Here is a 17,794-nt window from a genome sequence, read left to right as displayed (position 1 = left end):
CAGTCAGGGTGGCCGAGGATGATTCCTCTTTTGTTCCATCCCTGCCACCTAATCAATTTTCTTTGGCAAGTCCTAAATAAAGTCATATAGTGGTACTAATGTTTTAATATAGCGCCATGTGTCTGTGGCACAGTTATGGCCCCAGACCTCCTGATCCCCCCCCTCTGTATCTTGATTCATTAGCAGACTAAGGGAGGGGGGGCTGCATTTGTTCTGCGGTTGGGCTAGAAAGAAGAGGGCGAGGATGAGCAAAGGAAGAATTTTGACCTCGGGAGGGGGTGGAGAGGACAGGGAGAATAGAGAAGCAACTAGAGAAAGAAAGAAAGACATAAAGAATCAAAGAAAAGGCAAAGACTGACAACGTGGTCCATCCATTTTACCCACCATGCAGAAGAAACGTATTATCATCAAAAGCTTGAAAGGAAAAGGAAGAAAAAGAGGGATTGAGAGTCGAAGAGGGAGGAGGAGGAAGTAGACGAAGCAAAAGATGAAGATGACGATGATGAAGAAGAAGGGGTAAAAAGCAGCCCATCTGAAGGGGACTGCTGGGCTCAGCAAGTTAGCGATTACTGATTAGCCAGCTCGGTCCTGTCGGGAGGCCTGTCTGTCCTTGGCTTGGGAAAACAACATAAAAGGGAGCCGGCTGTTTTGTGACGGGACTTGAAAGCTTGGTAGCTATCGGGAGACATTAGCCTTATCAATGGCCGGTCACTAGAGCCGAGCTATATGAAGCAACAAGGGCACTGCTTTTCCAGAGGGAGATAACCAACGCATACCTCGGCCCACATTTGCATGCACTGGGGCAACAGGCAGACAGAGACACACACAATATGACAGAGGAAAAAAAAAAATTCACCAAAAATTTAGTGAGGCTGGAAACGGTGGCTCTGCCAACTGAGGTAGTAACGCCAACCAGCCAGGCAGCCAGTCAGTCAATCAGTGTGTCCTGCCCAGTGCCCAGATGGGTGTGGCTACCTGGCAGACAAGTGGCGTGCTACACTTTCTCCGCCTGACGCTTTGTAAACCACCCAGTCGTCTAGTGTCCCGTGCTTCCACGTGCACGAAAGTGAAAGGTTAACAAGTGCAACGGCACCTTTCAACCACTGAAAAGGACACACTGACACTTGGCGTTTGTGTGAGTTGGGTTGGTTTTGCGGAAGAGTTTTCCATTGCGTTATGTGCAGTAAACCAATCTGATGAACTGGGGTCAGTGGAAAAAGCAGCTTTGAAAGTGCCGGCATGACGATGGTGAGCTGTGACAATATGACAACAAAAAAACCCATCAAAAGTATTTCTTGAAAGGTCTATGCTCACGGTACATAACACATTGGACCGGCCACGTAAATATGTGCATGGAACTAGAGAAACACACACACACACACACACACACACACACACACACACACACACACACACACACACACACACACACACACACACACACACACACACACACACACACACACACACACACACACACACACACACACACACACACACACACACACACACACACACACTTCCCCATCTTTACCGCACAATTACCCCACAGTAGGTTTGTGCTGATTGATTTTCGTGGGGTAAGGTCATTCTGAACAGCTGCTGATAGACGTGCAATTCATCTGGAGTTCAAAGAGTGCTCGGGTCGGTCAGTGCCGTTACTGTTTGTACTTCACCGAACGACAACGTCAACAGCGTGGGTGGCAGGGCAGCTAGTCCGTCTGTCGGTCGATCCTCTATCTGCTGTCACTCTCACCTAATCAATGCAGTGAAGACACAGGTTTTCAATCCTCACTCGTGGAGGTTTTAGTCTCGTTGTTCTGATCATCGTTCTGCAGAAAGTACAGTTCTCTTAATCATGTTATGAAAGGTGATTCTACATTATCCTAATTGCCCTTCCTTATTGCCACTCAGCTTGATAATCTGTCCATGAGTAACCTGAAAAGTGATAAAGATCAAAGAGATGTTGGATTTTAGTTCCGTGGACATAATACACCTGCCACACACCTAATCATGCTTGTACCTGCGATGTTATGTTTGCAATATTTGCGGTGCACAAACATCTGGAACGTGCTTCAAAGCAACACACTCCGCACACAGGCGCCACTTTTCTGCATTCGCCCCTCTCTCCCTCTCTCTCTCTCTCATTCTCTCACGCTCTCCCTTGTTTTCTCTGTCGTTTCCGTCCCAGTTCCGACGCCATGGCCTGCTTCAGACCTTGTTGTCCTCTCTCTCTCAGCTGACTGGCTGGCACACCTTTCAGGGGACAAAGTCCCTGAGTGAAAAAACAGCAGAAAACACACACCCACGCGCGCACACAAGCACACACACACGGGAGCACAAGTGCACATATATGTAATCATATGCAAACACAAGCATGCGCGCCGGGCTGCGGAAACATCTTACACACAAGCCAATAGACAGATGAATACACGCACAGTCAGGCAAACCTGCCGCACACACACACACACACACACACACACAAGCACACACTTCCAAAGTCCTCCAGCGTCATGCCTTCCCACCCTACACTTGATAAACCCTTGTGTGAGGCTGACAAAGCAGGAGAGGGCACTCAGCAGCCTTTGAACACTGGAGCATGTTGCATAAGCTCACTGTACCAATGGACTGTATTCACACACTGAACTGTAACGTACTGTATTCTGCACTGTCATGACTCAGGAAAAACCTTCAAAGAACTATATCTCATGAGGTTTCCTTCAGCCTAGTAATTATGATTAGAATATTTGGGATTAAAGCAACAGTTTGGGAAATGCACATATTCACTTTCTTTGCTGGAAGTACTTGATTGAGATCATGTTAACTCAGACAGAAAGAGACAGAAAAGTGGCAACTAGTTCTTGGATTCAACCATAAAACTAACTCATCTATGAGAAGCCTTGTGTGTGGCTTTGGTAGCTTTTTTCCATCTTTGGTCATGAGCCGACAAGAGAGGTTGGTTGTCTTGTCGCCATCTTTTACAGATCCCAAGTAAAATAGAAGAAACATAGCAATATTCCAGCAGTAGTTTTCCACCGTTTCCTGTCGTAAAAACCTTGGTCTGGCCGGAAGGAGTGATAAAAGGACAAGGTAATAAACAGCATATTTTGTTGCCGTATGATTGATAACTGATAACAGATAATTTTATACAACCTTACCTGCCCGTAAATCGCTTCGTCTGATCTCACCGACGGTCCCACCTGACCCCAGACTTTGACAATAGCTTAAAGAAAAAGCATTTTATCCTCGATTGTCTCCTTTGCTGTAATTGTAAAATGAGACCGTTTCATAATCATTTGAATTTTCCTATAAGAACGTTTAAGTTTTTACTCATATAAAAATTCCGTAGAGGGACTTGCCAAATGCAGTTGTTTACTATTTCAATGCAAACTGTAAATCTCCAAAGAATAATTCTATTTCTATTGTTTTGAAGCATTTTAATAGTCGTGCATTTACTGGAAGCGTCTTGGCTGTCACACAGATTATGAAGGGCTGCGAGTTCCTAGTATCTACATCCATAAGGAATGAATGGAGAAGTTGTTGAAGTTCAAAGCAGCGGTTTCCAACCCCGAAGAGGAAACCAGAGTGCTCTGTTTGTCATTGATGTCATCGCCAGCAAACCACACTTCAAACTGCTAATAAGGCAGCAGGGGTATTCACTCCAAAACACAGAGGGCCTTATTTGTTCAAGCCGCACACCCTGTGTGTGCCTCCATGCTTCTACTGACGCTGTGCACTAATGGTTCCCACATCAGACTCTCTCAGTGGCCTCAGTCACATATGACTGCCATGCATCACCATCTCCATCCACCTCACCTCACCCCCAAAGGGCTCGGTCAATTAGTACGTAGCATGGCGAGCGCAGAGCAGGCTTCCGAAGGGGCCTCCCAGTGGGGGGATGTGAACAGACTGAGGAAGCAGAGCAGTGTTTACTGAAAATCACATTTGGGATGCACTGATAGTAATCTGACTTTAATTTAACTGGTGAAATGGGGATGTGAGTGTATGCATGTGTGTGCTCATATGTGTGTGTGTGTGTGTGTGTGTGTAAAGCGATGGGGTTGTGGGAGCCCCGCACTGCGTAATTGAGACCGTATTTTCAAACTGGCCAGACCAGATCTTGACTCAATCACGTCTGGCCCCATGGATGGGGTAGACCAGGGTCTACATCTTTGTTTGACAATGTGTATGCTGCAGATTGATTTTCTGGTTCTGCTGGAAGGGAGCAAACGGATGTGAAAGGGAGGAACACGATTTTGCCTCGTGAGGAAGGAAGTATAAGGAAGCGTAGCATTACGAACATGTGCTGCGCTAACAAAAACTTTTTTCCTGCTATTTTAAGGACGGCACATTTGATTGAGTCACCAAAAATACTTATTAGACGTTTGCATTTGAAGTAATAGAATATCCTGTCAGCATGTTTGTATGATGCTGTCTTGCATTTCTAGACTAAAAATGTTGGTAAGAGACTGTATAACAAGATCATTGACATCTGAAATGGTCGGGGAAAGCCCACAAGTAAATGTCATAGGTGGGATGAAGAGAGTTTGGAGTTTTGTCAGTGAAGCAGTGAGAAAAAGTAATCACTGGTGGTCTGGTAAAACTGGGCCTGTTGTCTCCTGCACAACTTTTTAATTATTATTTAGTTTTAATCTAACACAGCCACTCATTTTGCTTCTCTTACTATGACTTTGGTTTCCTATGTCTTTGTCTTTCTGGCCTTAGCTAAAAAAAAACAGCCTCTTTCTAGTTTAGTTAGTGTTCTGTTGACTGGGTTTTACAGGACAGCCTCTTATACGTCACAAGACCTAGTTATAAACAGCTAGGATTAACACTGAAGGATGAAAGAAGCTACTTGCAACACTTCACTGGATAATGCTGGAGGATCCTTATTTACACCAAGAAAAAATCTGTGATTCTATTACATAGAATACAATAAAGGGATGAGAGCATCTAAAATTAAATACTTTACAAATGTCTTATCTGTGTTGTTAGTTAAACTACTGCACATTAAAGTTTATTTGAATCTTTATATATTAAATCATGCAACTTGATGATAACTAGATGCTCATCTATTTGCAGCCGGTTGCTCAAATCCGCGAACGCTACTTTCGTGACCGAAGTGGTAGCAACTAAAGTAAAATGTAAACGTGTGGATTAGCCTCAGTGTTGTTTTCATCCTATATCTTAAAAACGAGGGGGACTGGGTGGCATTAGCTGTTTTTCTCGTCTTTCATAAATAATACAACATTTTTATTTCTTCTTTTTGGTGAAGCGAGACACATTTCAAGACATTCTTTGGTATGAACTACTGCACTTGGATTAAAACAATCCCATACTTGTGTGTGCATATTCAGCAATTCAGGTCTATTATTATAATAATCTATTACTGTCATAAATTTAGGAGATTGTTCAGTCTCAGTATACGAATGCTTTCTCCCACAGTCATTTCTATCTGCATCTGTTTTTGTTTTCTTCTGTGTTTTTTTGTGATGCCACAGCAGAGCGATGCTGGGTTTTTTAGAGGAAGTGAAGAACTTAACATCACACACTTTCCATTGAGTCTCTGGAAGGTCTGACGTGAGCGCAAAATTAATTGCGTGCCACAATGAAAATATGTCTGAAACATTTATCAGCTCAGCACTGTTGATTATATCCCAGCGATGCCTTTTCTTAATAACAAGACAGATTTTTAAACAATTACAACAGCTGACAGAAATGTTAGCATGTCGTAATTTAATGTTACCACACTTGGTGCAATTAAAATTATACAATAAAACCATTTTTCCTCCTGCGTTCTTGGGAGTCACCACATATTCACCATCTGATGTCAAACTCATGATCAAAACCAACACACAACACGAGTTTGAGTTTCACATCTTCAGGGATCAACCCACACGGGCTGGGAAACTGAATGTGTGTGTGGGTGTTCATACTTCCAGTTTAACTGCTTTACTACCTGTAGGCCTTGGAGTTTTTGTTCCCTCCCGCGTTTGATCTCTGCGCCATTGTGGCAGAATGACTGACCTCAGTCAAACCTGATAAAACAGTCCCCACCTACAATCTCTCTTGCAATTAACATGAAGAGCACGTTATTCACAACAGGATCCTGAGAGTCATGTAAAACCTCCATTAAATCCAGGCGTCGTATCAAATTTCAGCTGCTGGGTGAAAATGCAATTCACTTTGCACTGCAGGAATGCAGCACAGATGCAAGTACTCAGCGGGATAATGTACAGTATACAATGTGGAACCAAGAGAAATAAATATTGTACAAAAGAGGTTACCAGTTTTACAGGGAAGTTCATTTAAAATGAAAAAAAACAAAAAAACATACAAGCGGCAACCGGGATGAGATGAGATTGAATATATGCATACGTGACCCACGGTTTTCATAATGTCGAGCAACATATGAAAACAGTTTTGCTCCAGTGTGACGTCAGATTATTATAAAAAAAAAAAAATACCATAACATCCTGAATGCGCTGTACACTCAAGAAGCGGGCCGCTGTACTGACGGGGGTGCAGATCAAAAGCGGGGGGCCTGGGGCCGATTAGATCCAATTCCACTTTGTTACCAAGGCCTGCATTTATTTGCTGACATTTACCATACAGTAAAGTCAGACATGGCCCTTGTGGAGGAGGCCCCTCGTTCGGAGTCTCCTAAACCTATCAGCAGACAAAGAAAGGAAAGGGGCGACTTTAGACGGCCAGAAAAAAGCACGGGAGCATCTGACTTCCATTGCCGAGCTCAGCTTGTGTGTTCCACTTAGCCACTGGTATTTTGAGGAGATGCAAGGCACCGTTACCAGAGCCCCGCACTCAAACGCTCATGATGTCATTGAGGTTCTATCATTATAGGCTGCAGATGATGCTGCACTGAGGCCGGGTTCATTCCCACGCTTGTTTCTGCAAACTTTACTTCGGGAGCAGTAATGCAGAGAGGTTTCCGGCTGAGACTTTCAGTTGTGTGAGGAAAGAGACATACTTTTTATTTTATTTAAGTTTCAAGGTAAAACAAAGCAAAGCAACTGGGGCTTGATGCATGTACATTTGAGTTTTAACATAAAACCAGCTCCATCCACACAAGCGTTGTGGCACCACATCAGTAATAATCCCCGTCCACCTTAAAAACACCCATCACATGATCATTCACGTACACCGGGCATGTGCGTGCTGGTTTAAACAGGAAGCAGATTGACTGCGCTGCTAAGTTACAGAAAAGATACTAAACAGTAATGTTGAAAAGTAAGTTGAGGGATTTCTTTTCTTGGACCAACAACGAGTTGGAACTGCGTGTGTCACCGCTGGTAGTCGAGTTAAGACTGATTAGAACCAATGAGAGATGATTTTCTAAATGTCCGTCCACACGACAAAGCAGCCCCAGAGTTTTCAAACTAAAACGGGGATGGCAGTGGTTCCAAAATGTCTCCGTTTTAGTCAATAAAATATTCTGGAGTAGTGTTGACAGCAGGTGTAAACGTAACAAGAGTGATGCATTTTAAATTCTTAACTTAAAACTGCCTATTTCTTGTAGCTCCTGCAGAACAAATGAAATCTGCCCCAGTACATAACATATACATTGTGAAAAACATGAGACATTTTTTTCCCAGCTGGCTATTACAGATTTACTGTATAAGTGGGTGTTAACTTCCAGATAAGCTCAACTGTAGCGCACTACATCCATAATGTGGACAGGCAGCTTTCTTGAAACATCTGAGCACTTGGAGTGAATTCTTCACTTAAGATAAGGAGTATAGGTAATCTGGTCCAAATAGGCCATCTGCTGTTCCCACAGCCAACAACAGAGGCTAATAACATGCTGCATCCAATCAGATTGGACCAGAGTCAGCCGAGATAAAGGCAAAGCAATAAAATGAAACAATCTGGTGCTTTGACACTACAAGGAAGAGAGCTTGCTATTCCGCTGCTGGGCCGGGGGCAGGAATGTGCTCTTTGAACCAGCTTTATTTAACAGCGGAGCAGCATGCGCACAGCACGCCCTGAGTCTCCGAGCTGGCCCAGGGACCGTTTGCTCCTGGCGTGGGTACGTCATACGCGGGGGGCCACCAGGTCAGAGAGCTGGCATCCTCACCCCTGGCACAAGTTGCTCCCCTTGGGGGCGTAGGGGCTGACACCGGGCTCATGGGGAGCACCAGACAGACAGGGGCCTACCAAACAGCTTGTGACCATAACCAACAGTGGCAGAGAACAATGAATGCAATTATTTACAAGAACACAGTCCAAGTCTCTTTGAGTCTCTCCCTATTACGCCTGTTTACTCTCACTCTCCTTTCGCGGAGCAGCGTGGAGGGGCTGTGACCCTGTCGGTACAGTCGTCAGCAGGACTGTTTCATAGCGCCCAGGGCTACCCCGCTATTCATCCTCCATCGCCATCAGGCCCGATCGGCGTGCAGCTGCAGCTTCTTCCCCACCAACTGTACAATTTGATGAAAAGGTCGAGGGAGACACATGAAACCAAGTGGAGCGGAGTTTTTCAAGCTTTGTGCCGGAGAAAAAACCCCAGTTTTTCTTTAGGTGCAACGTTGAGGTAATGTGGAAAAGATCCACCGCAGGTTCAAACAATAATATTCTGGTGAATCATTACGTTCATGCACCATTAGGAAGGAATTTCCCTTTTTCTTTGGGTTTTAACTGCTGAGAATCTGGTACAGACCGAAAAAGTTCCTGTCAGCGCTGTGGCTGCGAGGTGCAGGGAGGAGCCGAGACCTGAGCGGGCAAGAAAATCCTGCCTAACGACAAGACGCTATATATTCAGCATCGTAAAAATGGAATCATAAAATAAAATTTAATGCAATACTTTTTAACATGTAATATTTTTACACAGCACAACCAATGAGTGGTGTCATTGACTGAGGTTCCTTTGCTAACGGAGGAAAAAAACTGAATTAACGACTATTAACACCCACCAAAGGTCAAACCCAGTGAATTTTCCATGAAAGTGCTGCTAATAAGTGAGTTTTCCCAAACATCTGCAGACTCTTTTTAAATATTAGCAAAAATCCAGCTCTGGGATCACTGCACGAACATCACGGGTTCTTCTGTTTCACCTGATTTCAATGTAAAGATAACGCTGCCCTTCTTCACCTGTACTTTTCCATCAACTCGAATACACAGGGGCATCACACGTACACACACATACAGTAGATACAGTAGGTTCCATCTTTCCTTTCCCCTGTGGCTCTTGGCTGTGGCCCCTTGAGTCTCCAGATGAAGAGAGCGTGGAGTGTGGCAGAGGGTCCTTCCATAAACAATAAACAACAGTTATCTTGTGTGCGCCCGTCTGTGTCGAGTGGCACATGAAGCCAAGGCCCGGCATCTGAGAGGCGGCATCTTTCCGCCTTTGGTCTTGTCTCTTTCAATGGCTTATAAAAGTGTGGATGTGTGTGTACGCCCAAGGGTGTGTGTTCACAGCACAGCACAGGGCTCCTCTGTATTGTATTCTGAAGCTGGCTGGAAGTAAAAAGGCAGAATTAAGAGTGGCGGGGGCAAGAGGAAGGGAGCTGCCAGCACACTGCAGAACTGCGGGGAGCTCCCCTAGATCCCAGCTGCCCGGGGCTGGCTGAGAGCATCAGGCGAGTGCCAGGCTTCCTCGGCCCTCGTGGAGGTCGGCCAGAGAGAGTGGGAGGAGTGGGAGGTGCACGTCAGAAAAAATGCCAAAAATAATGTCTGGGCCTATATAAAGTTGGCCTTGGGAGACACAAAATGCTGACATACACGAGAAAAACTCAATCTGTTGGCAGGTGAGACCCACCAGGGGCAATTTGTTTTCAGAGAACAAAACAGAGTTTCAAGTAATAATTGCTTATATAAGGTGTTCATATTTTATGAAGCACTGGAACGTAGAAGGCAAAGAACTTCCTCAATAGCCCAATAAAATGCTCTTTCATTATTGGTGGCCTGAATGCCTCTCCTCCTCCTCCACACGGGCTGGCAACTCAGTGGAAAACAAAGTTTATCTGGAACGGTTTAATGCATTATTTGTCTAAAAATCAAGGAAGTGAGTTTATTTTGCAGATAATTATAGCTTTTGTTGTGTCGATGGCCAAGATAAGCCAGAGTTCCGAGCCATTAACCGGTTGTGCTTTTTCTGGCAGACGCCACCGCTGAGTTTGTAATGCACAATGCTCTGTTAGAGCTCTGGCAGCAAGCTGGAAGATCTTAACATTAGAGGGCAGGGCTCCTTCCACTGCACAATACAAATCAATCAATCAATTTAATATAAGATTATAAATATAATTAGTATAAAACGTGTTTTTCAGCCTTAATAAGAGCGCACTGGTTCCCACCCTCCTATCTCTTGATCCACTGACATCAAATATCATGACTCAATGAAAAATCCAAGCCATTAACTATTCAATATTCAAACCATATGTAAAACCTAAATGTCTGATCCCAGCACGACCGTCCAAAGTGGAACGTCGGCCCCTCAGGGTTGGCGTTCTACTGTAAGCAGTAGTAATAACAGCGCAGGGAAATCCCCCGACTGGTCTAGACACTTTTGCCCTCGGAGCTGACCCAGGAACAGGCTGGGGCGCTAATCATGGCACTTTTTTTTTTCCATAGGTCCTCAGAGAAAAGCCCTTCCTCTGCACAGGCAGGTAATCACAGCGAGAGCACATCCCGCCCATGATGAGGCTGATGAACGCACGCCGGCTTTGTGTCGTACAGGAGGAGTCGGGAGACTATTTCTGGGCTTCTGACAGAAACAAATGACCCCTGTGTCACCCGGCCTGTCAGAACTGCTTGCCTGCTGGGGAGCTAATGTGGGTGTTGTCCGTCATTGTGCGTTCCAGCCCCGGGGCCAGTGACAGGAAGTGAGCTCCGCTATGACAAGGGAGAAATCCATTTACATCTACAGGCTGTTTACTCACGAAACACTATGTAAGGGCGTTGGGGGAACTCAGCCCTGAGGTGTTGACAATTCAGGAATGAGGCTGCATTTGGCATATTTGGCATTTGAGATCTTCTGATTCAACAGAATAAAATTAGCCCTACTGTATATGCAGGCCTCCCCGTTTCATAATGTTTCCTGCCCTGCACGATTACAGCATTACCTCCGATACAAGGGTCCCCAGGTTTGCTTCCCGTGTCAGAGTCCTGACGTACGTTGTCTGTGTTTTCCACAGCGGAACCTTTTCCTTTGGACACCTGGAGTTTATTTATCACGTCCAGAGGGGGCCATTTGGATGCATTTCATTACCACTGCTGACACACTGTTCTCTCCAACACCTTATTACTGCTACGGTAGCTGCCCTGGAAATTTACTAATGACAATGTCAGAGATGCTATTGTTGGACTCATTGTTCCATCGCAGGGAGGAGATGGAGTGAAAACATCCGACAGTGTAGAAGAACCACACATTACAGTGGTGACCGAAATACTTGGTTCTCTGCTGTGTTACACATTGTATGGTCTGAAAAGTGACAAAAGTGAAATTATAAATAAACTACAGAGAAGTATCGCACATATTTACAATTATTAGCTTATTTTAAAAGTTGTAGAAATTGATAAATGTTAAACCACGTTCTTAGATTTATTATTTTTGTACTATAGGTGAGGATGTTAGGAAAGGATCACAAAAGTTGTTTGTCTCGCCAAGACGAGCCTGAAATATTGGTTGATGCTGCACCAACTGCCAACAGTTCCCACAGTCTAAACAGGAGGTCCCAATTTAAGTGGCCACCAAATGCTTTGGTGACATAAATGTGGAGGACTTAGCAACTGTTCTCATGCCAGACCACTTTTTTCCTCTTTATCCACAACTGTGACTGATCTGAGTGATAAATGTTCATGTGTGCACGGGCGGACGGAAAAACTCATTTCCTCTGAGGGCTGAAAACCAGAGACAAACCCAAGAGCAGGTATATGGAGATCAGGTGGGGTCTGGCGGGAGATTCGTTGCCATGGTTTTGATGTAAACACACATACAAGAATGAACACAGATCTACTGGAGGGACTTCTCTATGCATCGCTTGTGACAGGCTTTTAAAATTCAACAACCACAAGAAGTGAGTGGAGGACATACCTTTGCCAGGGCCCCACATTTAAATCCACTAGATATGGATTTCTATTGGGATCATCAACAAATTACACACGCTCCTTAATGTCCCCAAAATATGTTTTTTATTTCCCCATCAAGATCCATGCATTATTCTCTGGGAAATCTCCTTCTTGCACAAGTAAAAATCCTGGATCTTTGTTCCTTTGTCGAGATTCATGCCAAATTTAATGGCTTCTTCCACCAAACCCTTCCAGGAAGTTACAATAAAATTGGTGTAGTAGTTTTTGCGTAATCCCGCTAACAGCAATGAAAACATAAACCTCCTGTGCAGAGAGGAGCTGCTCAGCGGCGGGACGTGACCTGGTGACCAGTTTAAAATTCCCAAGGGCAAACACTTGCCTTCATAAATTAAAAGATTAAAGCTCTATGACTTACATTGAAGGCTCACACGTGGGCTCAGATCTTCTTCTTCGCTTATTTCCGCCATGTTTATCATGCCACTCAGGTAAGCCAAGGGGGGGCCTGACCCAAGCATGAGCTCCTATGTGGGTGAGCCACAACTGGCTGGCAGGCTTTTTGGTGCTTATCCTTCTGCTTTCCATCATATTATTCCTCTTTGTCTTCAGAAATACTGGTGTTTGATTTCACATCTGGATTGTCTGTGACAAAAGAATAAAGAGAGCAGAGTTACAATACAGAAGACGAAGAAGCAATTCCCTGTTTATCATATGCTCATTGAAGTCCTCTTTTCTTTTTTTGATGCGTGTGTCATCTGAGGCTGGCCATGCTTGATCGAGTGCCTGTGTACATCCTCTCCCCCTCAGCCCTCCAGACTCTCAATGCCCACAGTGATCGACTCCCACTCAACCAAACGCAACAGGCCTAGCCCACCATGGCTATTGGCAGTGGCACAACCAAGCTGACAATTATTATCTACCTCACTGCCCTTGCTAGCAAGCTGACGGGATGGGCAGCATTTGTCTGGCTGCAGAAGAAAGTATCCATCTGCCTGTGAAGGGTCAACGAGGGCAAGCTGGTCCCTGGTCGACCCAATGTTGGATTTAGTGTAAAAACCTAATGCATTGCATTGTTTTTGTTTGTTTTGTGGAAATCGGAAGAAAAATGCAGCAAATAAACAGCTTATCATAGACAGAGACTCAGACCTAAGCAGTGTTGCAGATGTGTGTTTGCAGAAAAACCCCAACGACAACCGACAAGAGCGGAGATGTGATTCATGCTGGGATCTTCTGATTATGCGGTCTCCCCTAAATCCTCCTCCACCTCTCCAGCTCAGCAATGATAAACCTGCAGTGATTAAAGTCGTTACTTCCTGAAATGAACTACCGCCGCTTCCATCGCAACAAGCTCTGATCCAGTCATTGTGTACCTTTATGACTCAACCACAAGTCACAAACTGATCCGACCACAGCGCTCTGACTCAACTCTGGGTTTATACAAGAAAAATCATTTCTACCGCTGACACCAACGACGAGCTCATCCACTCGACCTTTGTGACTCATCAGGTGGAACGCAGCGATGGGGAAAGAGGGACACAGCGGAATAACACCAGCAACACCGTAGGGAAAACAATAAAATGCAGATAATGACAGATATGGCCTGTGACACAGATGGGCCAGGACTGTTTTAGATAGACACCCTCCTCATCAGGCTGAAATTGCAGAGCTCCCTTGAAGGAAACATGACTGGAATTGAGGGATCAAAGAGGGAAGACTTATGGACTTACATTATAGCCTACAGATGGTGCAAACTGGTGTTTTGGTGTGGTGATGCAGACGACTGTGTACAATAATTCATACTCTTAGTCATATGTGGAGATAAATTAAATTCTATTTGTGAAGGATCTTTTCCTGTTGTTTGTCATGCAACCTTCATGCCTGTCACAAACCTCGTTGTACTTGCACTTAAGCGTTTGGCCCTAAACTATTAATATCTAAATAGTCTCCCACAGCGCATATGTCTGTGCTGGAGAATGTTCTGGCTGCACGCATCATTCTGCTATAAGGGAGGAAAAAATCCAGCTTGTTTGTATCTCTTTCATCCAATTAATCCCAGGGCAGCGCTAAACCAAGAATGCAGAAATGTTGCTATTTCAGGGGGGAATTGTTGTGGCAGAGCACTCGCACATGGGGCATTCACTGTCAATAACATGGCAAATTCTCCACAGAGCAAACATTACAAAAACAATACTAAAATACATATATCAGCACATTTGTGATTGCACCAGTCAAATCTTTGCGATTTCTCCATGTAGGTTCCCAGTTTTTCTGATTTCTTAAATGTTAACAGGTTGGATGCCATGTTAATTAACCATCCGGTGAGTCAAGCTAATAATCAAAGATTGCACCAACACTCTTGACTTCTAAGAAACACAAACCCATCCGCTGCACATAAACATCTACATGAACCCAACTGTTCTCCGAGGCGTGGCACAAGTGGTCTTTTTAGAGGTTTCTGGGGGCTGTGGTGACGAGTGGGTGGCCCGGCCCTGACCCCTATTCATCTCAATGAGATACAGTAGACGGAGTTGTGAAGGGACGTTCAAAGGCATTGCATCGCCACAAACACAAACACACACATACACACACACACACACACACACACTCCGAGGTCAAAGATATACGTTTACCACAGTAGCAAGACTTGTTTTAGGCCATTAATCTAGTCACTCAAGCATCTCTGCATACGTCTATATTGAAAAAGAATGCTAGATAAGGAAATTCATCTAAAAAAATGTCCCTTCTTTTCCTGCCCTTTACATGCCCCTTGCACACCAGACCACTCTCCCAATCCCACCATCACAAATTTACCTACGACCACTGCACCACTGGCCTTGATTTAATATCGTCAGCTCTGTATTATTTAGTTTGGGATAAAGTCTTCTCGACAGATCCGTGTTCATGTCATTGAGTAAAACCCGAAACAACTGAAGGGCCTTCTGTCTGCTCAGTGGTTCAGGGCAGAGAAGTCTGGTCTGATTTCACACGGGGGAATTTCAGAGACAAAATGTCAAACCTTGCAACAGAGACTAATTTGTGATGTATTAGATGATTTCTCGAGATAGTTCATTCAACTGTAACCGCACTATGTCAACTGGAAAATATTCTGAAAGCACAACTACGCAAACAGCATCTCGGCCCACAAATATCTACCATTCATGAAGATGCGACACCCGTGATAACCCTCCCTGTCGCCCCATCTACAATCTTTCAGAGCTGAGACATCAAAGCTTGGAACAGTGCCGCGTTCTCAGGCAAAATGACCACTTGTCTCAACTTGGATGTGATCCTAGAGAGTTTTTGACGTCGGTGTCCACGGGACAGACAGGCTCATTCACACAAGCTCTCTCCTTCCTGGCTCGGCCCTCTTGTTCTCACAAGATCCAATACATTCATAACCAAACAGTGGTCAGCAGCACAAGAGGATCAAGAACAAAAAAAAAAGTCTGTGTTTCATAAGCAGTGCCAAAGGGTTTTCCATGAGACTCAACACTAAATTGCAACAAATCAATAGCGCGCAGCTGGGAAATATAATTCACAACTTTAGTCGACCATTGTTCCTGACGCAACCCCTCGTGAACTCAGTGTCCTCAAAACATGTGAATGCTATTCTGTTCTATTCCGTTTGGTTTCATTCTATTCTGGTGGTTCCCCGGTGGATTCATTGGATAACGCATGAACTACAATCCCTTCATCACTCACAGTAAGCTGAAGTTTATTTGTACGAAGCAAATGTCTTTCTGGAAATAATGATTATTTGCAAATTAAATAATTGACCTGTCCATATTTCTAATTATCTGATTAATGGTTTAAACCAGAAAAACCATAGAGCCTCACTCACACATGGGTCTGCACCACTGCATCAAAGATAAGCCTTCAGTGTTTAAAAGGCTCCTGTAATAAAAGAAAGGTTAATGTTTGGTATTTTACTTAATGGAGAAAATTAGGCTTCAGATTTGTCCAGAGAAATCACCATTAGCTACAAATTCATTGACCTTTGAGGAAAAGTATGAAATATTGCTTCCAGACGTGGAAGTCTTGAAACAGTGCTTGACAAAGGGGTTTCCTCCTCCACCAGCCTCCTCTTGTGGTCTCCTCCAGCAGTGAATCTTAGGCCCTGTCTCGTTTCCTTTTTGTGTCCTGCCCCTAGGTCATGACTTTTGTTTCTGATTGACATTCTACAAACAACCAGTTCTCCAACCAAGACCTGGAAAACCAGCCTATATCGTATTATATCGTATCGTATACAATCGTATCTCTTTCCCCTCATTACTGGTTTCCTGTGTTTTACCAAAAAAAACTGCAGAACGATGTCTGAACAACATCTTTATCATGTTTTTTCATATTCTTATCAAGACTGACACAAACTTTTCTGTTCCCATTTCATGTTTGACTTAAAAATTATATTGCAAAACATAAATTTCATTATTAAACATATGTAAATATATATTACATATTTAATCTTTGTCACACGTTCTCCCCTTTTCCTGGACATTGATCCTCCGCTATCCGTCACTCTCATCTCTTCCTTTCTGCCTCTCGCTGGCCCCTGGCACCATCTTGAATATTCATAACTGTCTTCTGATGAGCATGCTAAATGGGTGTCAAGATGATTTGGCCACATGACAGAACTGGATTGTCTTTGATAAGCCCCGACTTGAGCCAGAACAAGGCAGCAAGGAGGAAGAGAGCGACAGAGAGAAAAATAGACATTGACCCCAGAGGGGTTTTTGGGTTCTGTGTCGGACCAATCAGAACCACGAAGCAGGACTGTTGGAGAAAGGCCTGGGCAGCAATGGAGAGGTCAGTAGGGGGGCGGACCCCCGCGGTGGCCCTGGGGGTGAAAGTCATTGTCACCAGGCTTTAATGGGTCCTAAAATTCCTCAACTGACCAAAACCTGTGAACGATTGAGAAATGAAAGACATTTGTGATTCAAATGGGGGCCTCTGGGGGATCCACCATGAGGTCTGCAGTTGGAAAAGCTTCTCAGAGGAAACAAACACTCTCGAACCCACAAGGATAAGCCAACCTGGTCCCCCTTTTTTTTTTGCTACAATTTCCCATTTTCATAATTTTACATCACAAAACTGCAGGATTTAGCTTGATTTACTTTGACTTGGGTACAATAGCAGCTTCCATTTTGAACATAAATTATTTCATTCTTATTGGCAAATTGAATAATTCAACGTTCAAATCACGGTGGGAAAGAAAGCACTGTAACGTGATTTGATGTCTTTCCTGCAAAGGAATTCCATTATTAACAATATGAAAGAAGTTTTGTAAAATGCAAAACATCGACATTGTCAAGACTTGAATTAATTCATCTACCGCTATAAATAGAACAATGTGTAATTTCAGAGGGTAGAAATCCCCCTTTCTTTGTTTATTTATTTATTATTCTGCTCTTATGGGTTTGGCATAAGCTATAGCCTTCAAACCACCGGCAAACTCCACAGCAGCAATAACAGGAAACACTGATTTCTTAATTTGATAGCCCCCTCGGAGAAGTCCAACTTTCCTATAGGCACTTCAGAAAAGGGCCAGAGAGCACAGCTGTATGTTTGTTTGTAGTGTATATGTCACACTTCACGCTGATACACATCCATTTCTAAAGGAAAACACTTCTTTCAACTGATAATATGTTAATATGAGGACAGAGTTTTAATAAAACGAGGTAGGCCCACGGGTTGTTATAAGGTACAGTGGTAGCTAAGCTGGGTTTTTATTACATATGTTCTACTGAAGGTTTAC

General features: G+C 44.0%; 1 protein-coding gene across 2 annotated transcripts in view; it reads right to left on the bottom strand.

Moving 5' to 3' along the window:
• Nucleotides 1-17,794, bottom strand: part of ccnd2a (cyclin D2, a) — a 146,552-nt gene that overhangs the window by 78,962 nt on the left and 49,796 nt on the right. For both annotated transcript variants that reach the window (XM_035157618.2, XM_035157619.2), the window contains exon 2: nt 12,461-12,684. The gene's annotated coding sequence lies outside the window, so the exon portion shown is untranslated. The remainder of the gene's footprint in view (nt 1-12,460; nt 12,685-17,794) is intronic.

This window comes from Hippoglossus stenolepis, chromosome 5, assembly GCF_022539355.2.
Source record: "Hippoglossus stenolepis isolate QCI-W04-F060 chromosome 5, HSTE1.2, whole genome shotgun sequence".
NCBI lineage: Eukaryota > Metazoa > Chordata > Actinopteri > Pleuronectiformes > Pleuronectidae > Hippoglossus > Hippoglossus stenolepis.
The sequence above is the reverse complement of the archived record's forward strand: the minus strand, read 5'-3'. Positions and strand labels throughout refer to the sequence as shown.